General features: G+C 38.9%; 1 protein-coding gene across 1 annotated transcript in view; it reads left to right on the forward strand.

The window, feature by feature from the left end:
• The window catches only part of TMEM259 (transmembrane protein 259), a 54,401-nt gene that overhangs the window by 626 nt on the left and 34,020 nt on the right, over positions 1 to 19,755 (forward strand). The gene's annotated exons all lie outside the window — the stretch shown is intronic.

The raw sequence follows: 19,755 nt of genomic DNA on the forward strand, positions 1-19,755 counted from the left end.
ACCAAGATCCCGCCCCCAAGTCTCAAATACTCCCCAAATACCCCTCCCCCCCAGCAGACATTATCTTGGAGGGCTCAGCACCCACCCCTCTGATGGACATTCTGCCTGCAGAATCTTTAACTCCTTCGTCCCCTGGTTCTGTAGACCCTGTCCTTGAGTTGTTAACTTCACCCCTTTGACATCCTGCCCCCAAAGTCTATAACAACCCCTCCCCACCAACTGCCCTTTTCAGATCTTGGCCTTGAGGGCTTTACATCTTGTCCCCAAAAGTCTTTAACAATCACTATTCCCCAAAATATCTGGACCCTCAACCTTAATCTGAGAAGGCCATATGGTAAAGTGGGAGGAGCTATTTATGGAGTTGGGGGACCTGAATCCAGACCCAGGCTCTTCAGTTTAAGAGCCGTGTGACTGTGGACAGGTCACTTTAACACTTTCAGGGCTTGATTTCCTGTTCTTACTTCCCTGGAGGTTAGACCAGGTTCTACAGGCCTCTTCCAGCTCTAAAACTGATTCTGTCCCACTGTCCTGCCTCTGAGTCAGCCAACAAGTGTTGAAAGCTTTCTGTGTGCCAGGCACTGTACTGAGTGTTGGGAATACAAAGAAACACAAAAACTGGGATCCTGTGCTCCAAGTGTTCACATTCTAGTGGGAGAGAACACATGGAAGCTACTATTTGGCATATAAAATATATACGATGTAAAAATCCTGAGGATTTTAGTATGCTCCACCTCCGTACCCCTTTCCAGACCCTGTCCCCCCCTGCAACTTTCATAAAATCTGTGTTCCCACCCCAATCTTAGAAGGCAGTATGGTGCAGTGAAAGAAGTAATATATTTGGATTTGGGGGATCGAATTAAAATCCAGTCTCTGCCTTTTTAGAGTTGTGAGATAGATCATTACTTTAACCTCTTTGGGACTTATTTTCCTTTTTTCTATTTTTGTGAAGTTTTGATTAGGTGACCTCAAAGACCTTTATCTGTGTTTCTTTGATCCTGCCTGGAGGTCTTTACTCCCTTCTCTCCTGCCCCGTAGGTCTTTAACCCCCACAGCCCTCCAACCCCTACCCCCACTTCTTGTCTAAAGGCTGGCAGTCAACAAGCATTTTGATTAATTTTTAATCTTACTATTTTAATAGTAATTTCAATAAAACAATAATAAATAATTTTAATATGACTGTTTTCCCTGCAGGGGCAGCTAGATGGTGCAGTGGAGAGTGTTGGACCTGGAGTCAGGAAGACTCATCTTCTTGAGTTCAAATCTAGCCTCAGACACTTGCTAGCTGTGTGACTACCCTGTGTAACCTTATTTGCCTCAATTTCTTCATCTGTAAAAAGGAGCTGGAGAGGGAAATGACAAGCCATTCCTGTACCATTGCCAAAAATACTACAGATGGGGTCACAAAGAGTCAGATGTGACTGGGGGGGCAGAGGCTGACCTTCTCTGCACTGTGCTGCAGTGCTTGGGATACAGAGAAAGGCAAATAATAGGCCCTGTTTTCTAGAAGCATTTATTCTAATGGGGCGGGAGAATAGTATCTAAATAACTAGGTACATAGATATATATGCACATATTCAATAAATGTGGACAATTTGAAAGGGGCATGTTACAGTGGGTTTTCCTAAGGTTTAGAGCCCAACAAGGACTTGAGAGGTCAATTCCCAAAGTTTGTATATGAAGGAAATAAGGCTCAGAGATGGAGTGACTTGGGCAAGGTCACAAAGGGATCAGATAGCAAAATGGCATGCTTGGGTTGAACTCAGGTCTCTTGACTGCCACTTCATTACTCTTAACTACTGTACCATGGATCCCTTTTCCAAGTCTTATGCCCAGGGTCTTTAACATGACAATCTACCCCGTCCATAGAGTAGATGATAATCTATAGACCATTGGATTTTCATCGGATTTAGAGAGGTACACTCCTGAGCTTTTATCACTATTTCCAGGGCTTTCCTTTCCCCCTCCCTACATACACAGCCATTCCTCTTCAATGTCCCTGGTGCTGAGTCCTGCCACCCAGTCTTCTGGGATCCTCTGCAAGAGTTTTCTGGTCCTTCCTCTTCCTGCCCCCAAGATCTTTGCTCCCTCACTTAATAGTGTTCCAGCCTCAAGGTCTTCAGCTCTTCCCCCATCCCAGAAGAATTTAGGGTGCCTCAGAGGTTATCCAGCCTCCCTCATTTTTGAAATGAGGAGACTATAGTAGGGGTTTGAATCCAAGCCTTCCGACTGCAAATCTGTTGTCTTTCCACTACACTATAGTTGCTTCATTCTGGGGTCTCGCCCCCCCAAAGCCTTCAGCATTCAGGACTATCCCAAAGTTTTCATTGACCCTCTGAGAGCCTGATCCCAAGATCTTCAACCCCCTCTGCCTTTTCTGAGGTTTTACCTATAAGATCCTCACCTCAGATCTCTTACCTTTCAGATCCTGCCCCAAAAGTACCTTCTGGTATTCCACTTCAAAAGTCTTTACCCTCCAACCCCCTCAGGAGGTTAGAAGACAAGAAACATGGAGGCAATTGGGTTTTCATAGGATTTGGATCTGAAAGGTCATCCTGGAGGAACTGAGGCCCAAAGAGGGAATTTAGAGGTCACATAGGGAGTGTCAGAATCAGCAATGGTGACCTTAGAACTTCTGATTGCATTGTACCATAGTGTGATCTCTTCTAGGGCCCCACCCCAAAAGCAGAGAAGAGTGAAAAGACTCCTGGGAGCGAATCCTGTCTCAGACCACTACAAATGTGAGACCCGTCACTTCCTTCTTTTTGTTTCAGTTCTCTCATCTGTCAGTGGCTTTTAAGATCTCTGCTAGCTATAAATCCATAATTCTTCACCACCATTCCAAGAGTTAGTTATTCTGCACCCAACCAGGCCAACCCATATTCCCTTATCCCATTTCTTGGAGTCTGGCACCCATGGCTTTATCCTTACTCTCTTGCTTTTTTCCAGACTGGGTCTTTACCATTTTCTCTTCACCTTATGCCAAGGCTCTGGTGTAATAGAGCACATGATGGTTTGTAGACTGGGGTTCTTGATCTAAGAACTTTTAAAAAAACACTACACAGACACACATGTATATAAATACAAATATACACTTGTAAACATACAATGTAGTAAATAATTGTACATATAAACCAATTCAATTGATTTTTTTTTTTTTTTTGTAATTCTATATATTTAAAAATATTATTCTGGGAAAGGGTCCACAGGCTTTACTGGATTGCCAGAGGGTCTATGGCACAGACAGGTTGAGAATCCCTGATGTAGAAATTGGATTTTCATGGGATTTAGACGATAATCTAATCTAACCCCTTCATTTCATAGATGATGAAACAGGCCCAGAGAGGGGAAGTGATGTGACCAAGATCTGACAGGGAGTAAATAGCAGAGGCTTGGAAACCAGGCCTTCAGACTGTAAAACTAATGTTCTGTTCACTACCTCACAGCTATGTTCTTCAGCCCCCATCCCCAAAGTCTTCACCACCAATTCAAGATTTTTAATGTTCCCCATTCCCTAAGGTTTTGACCTCCAGTTTTCTGTCCCTTCCAGACCCAACTTCTGAGGTCCACCCATTTCTGGATGTCATAGGGCAAGTGTAAGTGTGGAGACAATTGAATCTGTATAGGATTTAGCGCTGGGAGGGACCTTAGAGTTCACCTTGCCCAGTCCTTACAGAACAGGAAACTATGGCCCAGAGAGGTTAAGTTACACAATGCCTCACAGGTATTAAGAAATTGAGTCAGCAATTCAACCAAGTCTCCTGATCTCAACTGCATTGTTCTTTACATTACAGCTGACTGCATCATAGTCCCCACCCCCAGTGCTTTCACCATCACAGCAGGATTTTTATTCACTTCTTTCAGACCCCTTCTGTAGTTCTACCTACAAGGATCTTTATTTCTATCCTTTTCTGCTCTAAGGCTGCACTCCTAAACTCTTCAACATCCCTCCTCCCCCTCCTTTCAGTCTCTTACCTGCCCACATCCCATCCCTGAAAGCATCATCACCACGAAATCACAGATTTAGAGAAGTCACTTAATCCACCTTCTCATATTTCCTAATTTAACAGAAAACTTGAGACCTGAAAGACAGAGTGACTTTCCCAGTCATCTAGCCATCCAGGTTTGAAGCCCTAGTCCTCTAACTCCAAAGTGAATTTGTTTTCTGTTGGACTATACTGCTTCTTATTCCTTTCCAAAGCGAACTGTAATCCCACCTCCTCTGCCCCCAGAGTCTTGGAGCCTCCTCCTTTCCTTCTAGCTTCCCAGCCCTGAGCTCTTCAATGTCCCTATCTTTTCTTAGACATTGTCTTCAGGGTCTTCACCCACTACTCCCAGTCCTCTTTTGGAGTGACCTGTCTAAAAGTACTCATGCACTACTCACTTGGACTGCCCTTTCCAGAATCTCCATTCCCAGAATCTTACCTCACACATTCCTAGTGTCCCATCTTTTGCCTGCTTTCTAGTTCCGTCTGCCTCTTCCCTTCTTTGGTTTAGTTCCTGACGTGGTCACACACTTCAAACACCTGTTTTCCTTTTCTACCTTTGTTCATTCTTCCTTATATTTTCCATTTTCTTTTTGTGTGAATAGACCCTTGGAGAGACACCCCACATTCAGTGATCATTGGTTTAGGGGTGGGAGGAACTTAGACTAGGTTAGGGTTGGGGAACCTGTGACCTCGAGGCCATGTGTGGCCTGTGAAGTTTGAATTCAGAGTGCTGCACTTGAAGACCTAGAGGGCTACATGTGGCCTTGGGGCTGCAGGTTCCTCAACCCTGGACTAGATCATCTATTCTGACCACCTTACTTTTATGGACAAGGAAAGTGAGTTTCAGAGAGTTGAAGCAACTTATCTCAAGTTACATGGGTGGTGACAGTGGAGATTCAACCTCAGGTGTTCTGATTTGAAATCTCCTCCCCCTCCCCTCCATATTCTCTCCCCACCCCCCCAAAGTAGACAAAGACTTTTTATTTCACTTAATAGGTTCTGGCAGATTCCCATAAACTTTGCCTGGCAGGACAATGGGTTTCAGATGACAAAACAGTTTTTAATTCATTTGGGTACATGTCATTTGTTGGTCTCTACTGAAAGAGAAAGGAATATGTGTGATGTGACAAGACTCTGGAGGTATCTTAAAGGATTGGGCCAGGGAATAAACAGAATGAAATTGACCTGATTTGTTTTACAGGCATGAACTCTTGAAATATGTCAAAGTCAGATTTCTTAATTGTGTTTATGATATGGCAGTGATAAGTGTGTGGCATATGCATTAGCATAAGGCAGAAAGTGCTTTTCATTTCATGTTAAGGAAGGAAGAACTTAGTTCCTTAAATAATTGTACATTCATTTAATAAACATTAAAGGTATACTGTCTTGGAGATACAAAGCTTAGATAAGTCTCAGTTACTGCCTTAATGGAGCACATGGTACGGGGATCTTGGAAAAACAGGACTGTGCTACATAGATGATTCACTAAAGAGGTAAAAAGGAACGTGATGCTATGTGAAGTCCTTGGCAAAGGTCATTATTTTTGGAGGAGGTGGCATTTGAGTTTGGCTTTAAAGGATTGGTAGTAATTTAATAGGTAAAATGGAGAGTAAAATCTCTGGAAATGTTGCAAAGGAAGTGTTCAATATATGGGTTTTTTCAGGGGATAAAATCCTTTGGGCATTTAAGGAACCAGCTGAAAAACTGTTAGAGAAACATCTACCCTGCACAGGATGAGGTATTGCACCATTTTATCTGTTCTCTGTTTTAAATACCCTCATCTTAACAGACTCAGTTTTGGCTAAGACATAATTCTAGCACTGGTAATGAATTGAAGATAAAGGGATATAGACACTTAGAGCTGGAAAGGGTCCAATGAGAGCTCATTGACTTCCCTTATTTGACAAGTGAGGAAGTAACTTGCTAGAGTCTAAATAGTTGGTGGCCTTTCTTAAGGTATGGTTTGTTTTTTTTTTTTTTGTTTTTGTTTTTTGCATTTTGGAGGGGGGAAATGCGGGGAAGTTGGGGTTAAGTGACTTGCCCAAGGTCACACAGCTAGTGTTAAGTATCTGAGACCAGATTTAACTCCAATCCTCCTGACTCCGGGGCAGGTGCTCTATTTATTGTGCCACCTAGCCACCCCCAAGGTAAGGTTTTTCAATGAATAAGTTAGTTCTGCATTCTTTTAAGTTTAAGCCAAACTTTGGCTACCACTTTGAGTGCCCAAATGTATGTGGTTTCATTTGTTTGATATAAGGTTAGGAGATGGGTTTTAGTTATGATTCTTCCACCACCTTCATTGTGTGACCCTGAGTGAATTTCTTCTTCTCTTTAGGCCTCAGTTTCCTCCTCTGTCCAGGGGCCAGACTAGATGAGGAGTGGGACCATATGAGTTCTCAGAGCTCTTCCAGTTCTAAATCTATGATCTTATGATCCCCGCAGTCCTTTCTCATTGTTGACATTTTCTGATTTCTGCTGGTTCAGTTTCTGCTTGTTTAGTTAAGACATAGCAACAAGCTGAATCATCTCTGTATACTATACTTTCGTCATGCGCTGATGTTGACCAGTTGGCCAGTGATTTAAGGTTAAGATAAACAACCTACTTCGATCCTGTTTTACCTGTTGTGTTTAAATTGGTGTGACTAGAGAAAGGGTGTATTGGAAAGAACCTTAGATTAAGTTTTAGAAAACCTGCTACTTTTTTGTGTGTGGGCCACGGAATCATAAGATTATTGACTTTAACCCTAGAGGGGGATCTTAGAGATCCTCTAGTGCTAATCAAACACCATTAATTTTCTAATTTACTGTTCTTTTCCACCCACCACAACCCTAGTGGTCTCTCCTCAGAAAAGTCAATATGAAAAAATTGAGAACCAGAAAGGTTAAGTTACTTACCTAAATATATACAGATTGAAATGACAGAAATAGGGTCAAACCTACTTTTTTCTGGTTCCAAATCCTATCATCTGTAAAATGGAGGGACTGGACAATGATCTCATAAGATCTCTTACAGTTCTGACATTCTATGTATAGTATTTAACAAGATTTCCCTCCCTAGCCCTAGAAATTATTATAAGCAGTGGCATTATTTACAGTAAAAAGCTATTGAGTTCATTCTTCTGGTGGTGAGGAGACATGGGTGTTTCATCTGAAAAGGACTAGTTGTTGGGCACACCTGGGATGCAGTTGCCAAAGCCTTTTATGTTCATTGTGAAGATGAGGCTCCTAGAAATAACAGAAACCAGCTATGTTAGACATACGTTAGTGTCTGAAAGATTGCAGCCCCAGTTCTCCTATTTGTGTATGTTGGAGTCCCTTGGAGGCCAGTTACTGAAGTGTTTAACTCATTCTTTTGCCATGAGAATTCAGAGTGATGTAAACAAGGGAAAAGGAACCAAGTGACTATTTTCATGTAAATTTAAAAAATAATTATTATATGACTTGGGTCATCCATCTGCCTAGAGCCATTTGCCAAGGTGCTCCAAACTTGTCAGTGTGTTAATAGCTCTGATGTTTGTATGTAGTCCATTAGTATAGAACAGTGGTTTTATACAGATCTTATCTCACTGAATTCTCATCACCACACTATGAGATGAGTAGTGCCAGTAGTGTTGTTAAAGGTTAAGGTACATTCCTAAGGTTATACAACTGGTGAGCAGTACAGCCAGGAAATCAGAGCCAGGCACTCTGATTCCAAGTCTAATAACTTTTTCTTTAAAATATAGATGTGAGTGTGTGTGTGTGTATTATGTCCTAAAAGTCTTAGTGAAGTTTTAAGCTTTGATAATTTCAGAAGTGCTACAAACCTACAAAGATTTTTGAAAAGTTAATTATTTAAAATTTTAAAATATTGATGTTAAAATTCAGCATTCTAGTCAGTTTTGGAACTTAGCAAAAACTTTTCCATCAGTGACTGAAAAGACTTCATTTATAAGTCTAGTAGCCTTAAGATCATCCAAAGAATTAGGATTTTGATGCATACACGACAGCTTTGACATATCTGTCAAATGGAGATCTGGTGCCTGAGGTGGATGAACAAAGGCCTTCCTATACTTATCCTTTGACCCAAGAAGTATCATTCAGAAACTGTAGCTCACAAAATGCATGGTAACAAGGGTGCCTCGTCTTCTTAAAATTAAAAATTTATTATTAAAAATTCATAAAGCTAAATATGTATGAAAAATTTAAATAATTAAAATTTCAAGTGATTTTTGTAAGTTTCTAACCTTTTAAATACTTATGAAGTTAATAAAGCTTAGAACTGCCCTAGTTTTGGGACTCCATATATATACACACCACACAGTTGGTGCTTTTGAAAAAATTTTTATTTCATTGAATATTTCCCAATTACATATTTAAAAATAGCATTTATCTTAAAAAAAATTTTGTGTTCCAAATTCTGTCCTCTCCATGCACTGATTATACATTTGAAGTCATGCAAAACACATTTCCATATTAGACATGTTGCAAAAGAAAACCCTAAAACCCAAGAAAGTTAAAAAATGTAATGTTTCCATCTGTTCTCGGTGTTCATCAGTTCTCTCTTTTGATCTGGGTACCATTTTTCATTATGGGTCCTTCGGAATTGTCTTCGGTAAGACTGATAAGATCTTCACAATATTACCGTAACTGTATGACATTCTCCTAGTTCTGCTCACTTTACCTTGCACAGTTCATAGAAGTCTTCCTAGGTTATTCTGAAACTATCTCCCTTGTCATTTTTTATAGCATCCCATCACAATTATATTATCACAGCTTGTTCAACATTCTCCCACTTGGTGGGTATCCCCTCAATTTCCAGTTCTTTGCCACCACAAGAAGAGCTGCCAAAAATATTTTTGTTCAAATAAGTCAGTTATCCCTTTTCTTTGATATCTTTGAGATACAGAAAATTGGTGCTTTAAAAAAAAATCGCTGTCATTTCCCAATAACACCTCCCAAAATACTCCTTGTCTCTGGAACAAATAAGTACAGTTAAACAAAACAGTGACATGTTGATCATGGCTGACAATATATGCCTTATTACCATACACATGAAATTCTCCTGTGAGTGGAGGGAGGTTTATTTTATCAGTCCTTTAAAATTGATTGTCATTTCACTGATTAGAATTCATATGTTTTAATTTAAGTCCCAGATTTCACAGTGTGGGAGGGAATGAAAAGAGTATGAATTTGGAGTCAAGGGATCATAGATTTAGAGCTAGAAGAGACCAAGAGACCAAGCAACTTTCCCTCTCTGGGCCTCAGTTAATTCATCTTTGCTGTGAAAAGGTTGGACTAGATTATTCTAAGGCCCTTCCCTGCTAAAAAACTTAATTATCCCATAAAACTCCAATATCTTGGCAGCTTTGATATTCTTTGAGTTGGTAAAATTGAAAACAGCAAGTGTATTTTTATAAGTTCCTTAAAATATTCATAGGATGCTGAGCTGCATTGGTAACTCTTTTAGCCAGTACAAATAGTCACATACTAATATTTTGTAAAAACTCAGAGCAGTTTAATCACAATGTTTTGTGTTGAGTTTTTCCAAGAATTCTATCCAGTTTATTTTTTTCTACTTTTCTCTAGCTAGTTGCAGTTTACTATCTCCAGTGGCCAGTGTTTTGAGTTTATTCCCTAGTTGGCTTGCCTTCACTTCACATTTTCACTCCTCTAATTCCTGAACCAAGTTTTCTCTTTGAAAGCATTTTATTTCAGAGCCTAGAACAGAGGCCCTGAGTAGATGGAGTGCTGTTGGGGTGGTGACTGTCCCTATGGGACTGTTTGTTGGTATGGTATTAAGAACCTGTTTTCTCTCTGAGCTGACTAAACATTTTATGGTAATTGAAACCTCTTTCACATGAATTGGTCCTTTCTGGCTTCCTGGTCATATCTATTCAGGCTTCATAAGAATTGAGAATTGAGCTGAGCTGGTGGTTAGGTTTCATTTAAAGCTTTTTGTTTGTTTTTAAGTCACAGATGAGATTTTTTTCAATAACTAAACCTTTTTTTTAAATTTAGTATTTTTCCCCAGTTACATGTAAAAAACAATTTGTAACATTAGTTTTTTTAAGTTCCAAATTCTCTCCTGTCCTTCCTCAACAACATTCCTCATTGAGAAGAAAATTAATTTGATACAGGTTATACATGTGCAGTCATGCAGAACATTTCCATGTTAGTCATTTTGTGAAAGAAAACAGACAAAAGATATCTAAGAAAAATAAACTAGAGTGTGCTTCAATCTGCTTTCATACTCTATCAGTTCTTTCTCTGAAGATGGATAGCATTTTTCATTATTAGTCCTTCAAAATTGTCTTGGATCATTTTATTGCTGAGAATAACCGAGTTACAATTGAGCATTATAATGTTACTGATACTGTATACAATGTTCCCTTGCTTCTGTTCATTTCACTTTACATCAGTTTGTGTAAGTTGAGAACATCCTCTCGTCATCTGTTATAAATTCTCTTCCATCACAATCATATACAACAACTTGTTTAGCCATTCCCCAGTTGATGGACATCTTCTCAATTTCCAATTCTTTGCTGCTATGAATACTTTTGTACATATAGGTCCTTTTCCCTTTTTTTTGTTTGTTTTCTTTTCTTTGGGATATGGGCCTAGTAGTGATAGTGTTTAGTCAAAGGATATGCATGGTTTTATAGCCCTTTGGGCATAGTTCCAGATTGACATACAGAATGGTTGAATCATTATACAACTTCACCAACTGTACATTAGTATCTCAATTTTCCCATATCCCATCCAACATTTGTCATTTTCCTTTTCTGTCATATTGGCCAATCTGATAGGTGTGGAGTGGTAGTTCAGAGTTGTTTAAATTTGCATTTTTCTCTCATCACTAACAATTTAGAATATTTTGTAATGTGGCCACAGATGGTTTTGATTACTTCATTTGAAAACTGGCTGTTCATATCCTTTGACCATTTATCAATTGAGAAGTGGCTCTTATTTCTGTAAATTTGACTGAGTTCTCTGTACATTTGAGGAATGAGGTCTTTTATCAGAGAAACTTGCTGTAAATTTTTTTTACAGTTATGATTACTATCCATGTATTTCTCTCCATCCTATTTCCCCCATTTATCTCATTCTTTCTCCATTGACCCTGTCTATTCTCAAAAATGTTTTGCTTCTGATTTTTACCTCCCCCAGTCTGTCCTTCCTTTGAGCCAATTCCAGTGAGAGTAAAGGTTATGTGCTTCCCATTACCTCCATCTTCCCCTCCACTGTAAAAGCTTTCGTGCCTCTTTTATGTTGGATAATTTATCCTATTCTGCCTCTCCCTTTCCCTTTCTCCCAGTTCATTCCCTTCTCACCCCTTCATTTTTTTTTTAGATAATTATCCCATCACACACTCCTTCAAACTGTCCTAATAATGAGAAAGTTTTAGGAGTTATAAGTATCATTTTCTTATGTAGGAATGTAAACAGTTTAACTTTATTGAATTTTTTGTGATTTCTCATTCCTGTTTCCCTTTTTATCCTTTCTTGAGTCTTGTTTTTGAAAGGAAGATCTTCTGTTCAACTCTGGTCTTTTTATCAGGATGCTTGAAAGTCCTCTATTTCATTGAATATCCATTTTTTCCCCTGAAGGATTTTATTCGGTAATTATTGGTGGTAATCATAGCTCTTTTGCCCTTTGGAATATCATATTTTGAGTTCTCTGGTCCTTTGATATAGAAACTTAAGTCTTGTGTGATTCTGACTGTGGCTCCACAATATTTGAATTGTTTCTTTTTGGCAGCTTGCAATATTTTCTCCTTGACCTGGAAACTCTGAAATTTGGCTATAATATTTCTGAGAGTTTTCATCCTGGGATCTATTTTAGGAGGTGATCCATGGATTCAATTTCAGTTTTGCCCTCTGGTTCTAGAGTATAAGTACAGTTCTTCTTTAATCGTGACTTTCAAGTAATCCAGTAATTCTTCAGTTACCTCTCCCAGATATATTTTTTGGTCAGTTACTTTTCCAGTGAGATATTTCAAATTTTCTTCTATTCATTCTTCTGATTTTGTTTTTTAATGTCTTACAAGGTCATTAGCGTCCTACTATTTTACAGTTTTAATTTTTTTTTTTTAAAGCAATTGGGGATAAGTAACTTGGCCAAGGTTACATGGCCAGTTTTTTTGTGTGGGTGTTAAGTATCTGAGGCTGGAACCGATCCCGGGTTCTCCCAACTCTGGGGCCGGAGCTCTTACTCACTGTGCCACCTAGCTGCCCCTCCAGTTTTAATATTTTTTTTTTTTTTAGAATTTGTTTATTTTTATTTTTTTGCTTTTTGGAGGGGGGAGGGCAGGGCAATTGGGGTTAAGTGACTTGCCCAAGGTCACATGGCTAGTTTTGTGTTGTGTCTGAGGCTGGATTTGAACTCAGGTCCTCCTGACTGCAGGACCAGTGCTCTATTCACTGTGCCACCTAGCCACCCCTACAGTTTTAATTTTTAAGGAATTCTTTTCTTCAGTGAATTTTTGTACCTCTTTTTCCATTTGGCCAATTATTCTTTTTAAGACATTCTTCTCTTCGTTGGATTTTTGTGCCTCTTTTACCATTTGGTCCATTCTATTTTTTTAAGGTGTTATTTTCAGTATTTTTTTTGTGCTTCCTTTACTGAATTGTTGACTCTTTTTTCATGGTCTTCTTGCATCATTCTCATTTTTCTCCCAAATTTTTCATCTGTCTTCCTTTTTTTGACTTTTAAAATCCTTTTTGAGCTCTTCCATGACCTAAGACCAATTCATATTTTTTCTTTGAGGCTTTTGATGTAGCAAATTGGCTTTGTTGACTTCTTCAGCGTTTGTTTGATCTTCCCTGTTACCATAGTAACTTTCTATAGTCAAGATCGTTTTTTGTTGTTTCTTATTTTCCCAGCCTATATCTTGATTTTTACTCTATGCTAAAATGGGACTCTGCTTCTGGAGCAGAGGGGACACTGTCCCAAGCTTTAGGTTTTTTTGTGCAGCTGTTTTCAGAGATATTTCTGGGAGCCTGTAATTTTTTTGGTTATATACAGTGAGATGTGTTAACTATTCTTTTGGCCTGTGCTCTTTTTTATGAGTAAGGACAAGTGCTCTTTTCTTTTTTTTTTTTTTTAGTTTTTTTTAAATTAAATTTTATGTTTAATTTTAGTTTACATCATTCATCTCCACAAAATTTTGAGTTACAAATTTTCTCCCTATCTTTCCCCTACCTACCACCCCAAAATCCCCCTCCCCAATTCACTCTCTCTTATATCCTCCCCCATCCCCCTTCCAACTTTCCAGCAGGGCAAGATGGATCTCTATACCCCAGTGCCTGTATATCTTATTTCCCAGTTGCATGTGAAAAAAAAATAATTATATATATTTTTCAATGCAGAAATGCCCCCAGTGCTAACAAAAGCTCCTCCATAATCTTCTGACCAGTTGTATGACCCATTTATCATCTGTGGTTGAAGAGCCCTGGTAACCACCACTGTTGCCACTGATTCAGTTGCCCTCAAGTCCTGCTGCTGGTTTGCTGGGGTGTGGCCTGCACTGGAATGAACTCCACTCTCACCCCAATACAGCAGACCTTTCCTTCTAAGTTGTCTTGGGCTGGAAAACTGTTTCACCCTTTCTACCACTCCAGAATTTTTTTCAGGCTTTGTTTGGAGGAATTTGGGGTATAAAGTAAGTCCCTACCTTTTCTCCTCCATCTTGGCTGTGCCCCTTGGTAACTAAATCTTAAGGCCTTTCTCATTGTATGGAGCAGTTTGTGTTTAGCCTGGGGAAGAGAAACCTTAGGGAAGGACATGATTATAACACGATCTGGTGGAAAGAACACTGAGTTCAAATCCTGGCTCTTTGTCACCTTGGGCAAGTTGTTTAATTTCTTTGGGTCTTAGTTTCCTCATCTGTAAAAGAAGGGATTGGACTAAACTTTAATGCCTCTTTTAGATCTATATTTATGAGCTTATAAAGGACTGTTGTAACCAAGAGTAAACTGTTCTCTGGAAATTGGATGGTTTGGGGTGGGGAGTGGGGATTATGTTTGTTTTTGCTAATGTCCTTGCTCTTCATGAAAGCATTGCCTCAGCAACATGTCTATCTGAGCCTTTCTGGTCATCTCTGGGGAGATGTGCAGTGCTCTGCAGTGCATCCTTTTAGATTTCTCTTTGGCCTCCGGTGTCTGTCTTATTTATCTCACTGATCCCGAAGGCTTTGGTGCTCTCTTTAATGTGGACTAAGCATTGGCAGATACTTCTAAGTTTCTAAACCCAGAATAGAAGGGAGGGAGCAAGTAAACACCTAGACAAAGTGGTGGGGGGGAGAAGGGGAGTAAATTTTCACCTTAACAATCACAGAATATCAGAGGTGTAAAGGAGGGCTGAAGCCAAGGGGATAAGTATCTTAGGATTTAGAGTTGGAAGAGCCATGATTAAAAGTCTTATGGTTCAGTACCCTGATTTCACAGATAACAAAACTGAAACTCAAAAAACCTTGCCCTAATCAAATTCATGGCAGAACTAGGACCTGAACAGCCCCACCTTCCTAGCAGGAATGTGTGAGAGTTAAATGAGGTCTAATAATAACTCCCATTTGGGGGAACCCCTCCTTTCTCAGATAGGCAAGTCGGTAGTCTAGTGTACCTCAAGGTTATGAGGAAAGTACTTGGAAATCTGGAAGCATGAGTTGTTACTCAAAACATTGTTAGTTCCTTAATTTTCTCCCTTTCCTGCACTCTTTTATTTCATCTTCAGCCTTCATTCCCTAATTCTTTTATTGTTGCAGTGTTTTTGGCCTTTTTCAACTTCTTATACTTTATATTCAATTTATATCTTTATTGAGCACTTAATGTGTGCCTAGCCTTGGTGCTATAGAGGATATAAATGAAATTCATAAAGATATTAAGGCTGGAAAGGCTTCTCTTTCTCATCCTTCTGCCTTCCCTCCTCTTTTGTTTTTTGTATGAAGCTAACTACCCATTGAAATTTTATCCAGTGAAGGAGTTTTTAATCTTGTTTGTGTCATATGAGGCAACCTGTTGAAGCTTATGGTCCCTTTCTGAGAAAAATGTTTTCACATGCATAAAATAAAGTACATGAGATCACAAAGGAGACCAATTGTATTAAAATACAATTGTAAAAGTACATTTTTTTAAATAAGCAAGTTCTTGAAACACTGAATAACCAATCAACACTGATCCATCACAATTCCAAAGAGCTTATTATGAAACATGCTCTCTATCTGCAGATTGAGAACTATTACTCGAGTACAAATTGAAGCATTTTCCCTCCTTTCTTTTTCTTGCCTTTTTTTTTTTAACATGGCCAATGCCAAAATTTCTTTTGCATGACTATACATATTCGTGATAGGTTTTGTCTTTCTTGGTTTCACATTGAGTTGGAGACGGTGAGATAGAGGAAGAGAATTCAGAACAGGAAAAAAAAAGAATTAAAAAAGGTTCCAGGGGCGGCTAGTTGGCACAGTAAGAGCACCGGCTCTGGAGTCAGGAGGACCCGGGATCGGATCCTGCCTCAGATACTTAATACCCACACAAAAAAGACTGGCCGTGTAACTTTGGGCAAGTTACTTAACCCCAGTTGCTTTTAAAAAAAAAAGCCTCCATACTTTAAAAAATAAATTTTAAAAAAATTAAGTTCACAGACATGGTTAAGTATTCCTCTATTTTTATTACCATTCCAAATGGTGGTTGCTTTTTATTTCTCCTTTGGAACTTTCAAGAGGGTAGTTCACATATAGTTTTTATATATTCATACAAGTATACATATGATTTTGTCATAGAAATGTTGGCATTCTTGTCACTTGAATGGGATTGGGATGAACCATTTAACAATAGAATGATTAAGCTGCATGTATCAGCATATGGCACTATATTGTGTAAAATGCCAGTGAACCTGAAGTCAGAAGATCTGGTTTCTATTATTGGTGCTACCACTAACTCCCTCTCTGACCTTCAGCATGTCACTTGTCTCCTTCCTACCTTTCCAGCATACTTATACCTTATTCCTTTATACCCACTAGATGATCTTGCTACTCTGGCCTGCTTGCAGTTTCTCAAATATGACATGACATTTCCTTCTCTGAGCCTTTGTGCTAATTGTCCCTCATGCCTGGAAGGCTCTGCCTTTGTGTCCTGTCCTTCCCATCCCAGTTTCTCTGGCTTCCTTCAATACTTAACTCAATTCCCATCTCCTACAGGCCTACTGCTTCAGCAACTGCTAATGCCTTTCAGAATACCATCATTCACTCTGTATATTCATACATATGTATGTATATATATTTTTTCTATGTACCTAGTTATTTATATATTGTTTCCCTTGTTCAAATGTATGCTACTTGAAGACTTAGACTATTTTTTGCCTTTTTTCTGTGTCCCTACTGCTTAGCACTATGCCTAAACATAGTAAATGTTCAATAAATACGTGTTGACTGATTGTCTCTGAGACTTGGTTTCCCCAAGCGTAAAAAGGGAGGATTGGCCTCGATGATGGTTAAGGTCTCCTCCAGCTCTGACATTTGTATAATTTATCAGACTGTGATCTCTGTCCTGTCTATTGCGAAGATAGAACTTGAGCCTAAGAAACAACCACAGCATTAGAGGATGGTATATTTTAAAGTTAGAAATGCTAAAAACCCGTCAAGTTCCTTTGATTAAATCAAAGAGAAATGTCCCTGCTTTTGTCCTCTGTTGCAGAGAGGTTTCATGTAACCATTGTCAGGGAATGGTGAGGTGCTCAGTAATGGTATATCTCATGCTCCTTCTACTGAGAACAATCTAAGAATTACACAGATAACTCTGTATGGATTTTTTTTTCCTTTAGTAGAGTAACCAGAACTCATTCTTAGGAAGGTAGAGCTGAACGAACTAATCAGATTAACATTTTATTTTCTTATTTGGCCATTTGAAAAGCAATGCAAGGATAAATCTTACATTTTTTTATTACTTGAGTTGAGGGTAAAGCCTAAATAACTTCACAGATTTGAGGTGCGCTGAGGTCCCTTTCAACTGTAAGATTCTATGACTTTCCTTCTCAGTGCCTTGTTTTCCCTAAATTTTCTCTGAAGACCTATTCTAACTCTTAAATTTCCATGATCTAAAAGGATCAAGTGAGATCATGGATATAAAAGACATTGTGACCTTTAAGTTCTGCATCAATGTGCTGTCGTCAGCTTTATCATAATCATAACCCCAGTGGTCACTTCCAGTTCTAAAAATAGTCTTTTTGTCTTAATCCAGATAAAACCTGTTGTGCTTTTCTTATATTTGTACTAAGGATCTGAATTTATGGACTCCCAATAAGGAATATGGATTGTAGCCCCAAGCACTTGGTAAAATCCTAGTGTGCTGATGACTGATAGACTGTCAAGGCTGATAGACTCTTCATTTATATTTCCAGAGTAAACATCTCAGACTCCTGGACTTGCTGGTATTCATCTGTCAATGAGTAGCTGTTAATTTAAAATATTTGAACTTGAGATATTGCAACAAAATCTGGTTCTGGAAACACAGGTCTGTGAGAAGAAAAAGAAATAAACCAAGGAATCTAAGGGACAAACACATGAATCCAATGGCTGGTTTAGAATCTAGGCATTTGGAAATAATTTTGAGGGTGTGGGGAAAAGGGCAGTTGGTAGGTGGAGAAGAACAGAAAGGGACAGGATATCTTCTGCATGTGGGATTGGAGGATAATTTCTAACTACAGAAGGTGAAACTGAGGCTCAAATACTGTGTCTGCATCATGGTCACACAGTGATACAGCATTGACCCAAAGCTGTATGGTGTGATGCATTGTACAGTGTTTGCTTTGATGATACTAATAATAGCTGGCATTTATGTAACTCTTTGTAGCAGTGGTTCTCAATTTTCTTTTGCTCGTGGTAGCACAGTATTCTTTGCTCTGAGGATTCCCAACTGTCTCTTGCTATGGGAGAAGTTGGGAGTCTGTGTAAATACATGCCATCGCAAGTACAATTTTCTTAAAATCTGTGGCCTCCTAAAGGTGATTGTATGTATAAATTCCATACAATCTAGGGTAACCCTTTGAGAACCAGTGTTTTTTAGTTAAAAAGCTCATGTTATGTCCATTGTCCTTTGATTTACAGAACACAACCATGTGAGACAGTCAGTACTGCCAGTGTTAGAATTTGCAGATGACAAAACTGAGGCCCAGGGAAAGGAATTGGCTTTCCAAAGGTAGTGGCAGAACTTTGACTAGGATAAATGCATGTCTTCTCTTAGTCCAGAAAGGTGCACGGTCCTTTTCTCCTTTCTTCCCCAGTCACTTAAAGTTACATCTCCTCCACAATAAACAGCATAGTATTGAACACTTAGGAGACACTCAGTAAATACTTGGTGATTGAGAAGGCACAGTAATATATAAGAAAAAATGAAGGCCTTGCTTTAATTCTTGGCTTAGCCATTTTCTTTTGAAACAATCACTTCTTTTTCTGAACCTCAGTGTCCTCATCTTTAAAATACAGTTGACAAATGCTTGCCCAATGTGCTTCACAGGAAGCTCTCTTAGGTCAGTGCCCCAGAGGCAACACAATATTGGAGAGAGAGCAGAACACCTCCATTTGAAACAAGGCTCCAGCATTTACTGAAAAAGAATGTGTTAGTATTGAGTAGTCTGGTTGTACAGACTTTCGATTCTAGAGATACCTATGGTTAGAGAAAATATGCACAAGGCATGCTTTCTTTCGTGGGGACAAGGCTCTTGCCCATGTGCTATATTTCCATTGGCTTGTGTTTGTGCCATTTTGATTAAGGGAATGGATTCATGCTGAAATTCAAAAAGGATCTTGATGGCATCCATTCCACGAGAACTGGATAAAGCCTTGTTACACTTGTAATACAGTAAGAATGTATAGAGTCTGAAACTGACTGGGCAAAGGTTCTTCTGTGAAGTTCATTCTTTTTGAGCCATCAGACATTACTATTCATGGAGTCCAAAGCTTCATTATAAAAGTTTTTGGTCCATAATAGAGAGCAATAAGACAGTTTCTTTTTGTACAGTCTTGGGAGGCCATAAATTTATAGAAGTATTTCATTCCCCAGTAGACATGGTTGTTGGAATAAATAGTAGCTTTGTTTTTGACTCATGGATTATCTGGTTCCTCTCCCTTGAAAAAAATTGTAAAGTCATAGATTTTGAATTGGAATGGAACTCAAAAGTTGGTTCACCTCTACTTAGCAAAATAAACAAATAAAGGTGAAAACTTAAAAAAAATTATAATATTTGTAACAGTTATCTCCAAGGGCTGTTGTGAGAAAAGCTCAATGAAAATGAAAAATAATACAGAAACATAAGCTGTTATCCAGAAATGTGGATAATTGCATATTGGGCCTTTTTCCAGATCTAAACTTAGGGCTCTGTCCACAGTGGCAGTTAGTACTTGAATTCAGATCCTGATTCCAACTACAGTGTTCTTTCCAGATAAACAAACTCTATATTATTTCCCATCTATACTTGTGATATGACCCGCATACTTTTTTTTTTTTGCCTCTTAAAGACTAAAGTCCTTTACTTGTGTTATTATAGATACTCCTGATCATCTATGTCTCTCCTCTTCTCAAAATATTTCAGTGGCTCTCTTTAGCCTATTGAATAAGAATCCAAACCCCTTCACAACCCAGTGCCAGCATGGCTATCCAATCTTATCTTACAGTCTTCCATCTCAGTTAAACTGATCCAACTGTCACGGGCCATTTACTGTTCCCTGAACAACTATGTGTTTTTGCTCATGCTGTTCTCTTCTGTTGGAATATGTTTGCTCCTTACTCCTACCTCC

The sequence above is a fragment of the Petaurus breviceps genome, unplaced genomic scaffold (genome assembly GCF_028583685.1).
Source record: "Petaurus breviceps papuanus isolate PSGF00001 unplaced genomic scaffold, PetGlider_PUasm1.0 523, whole genome shotgun sequence".
Lineage (NCBI taxonomy): Eukaryota > Metazoa > Chordata > Mammalia > Diprotodontia > Petauridae > Petaurus > Petaurus breviceps.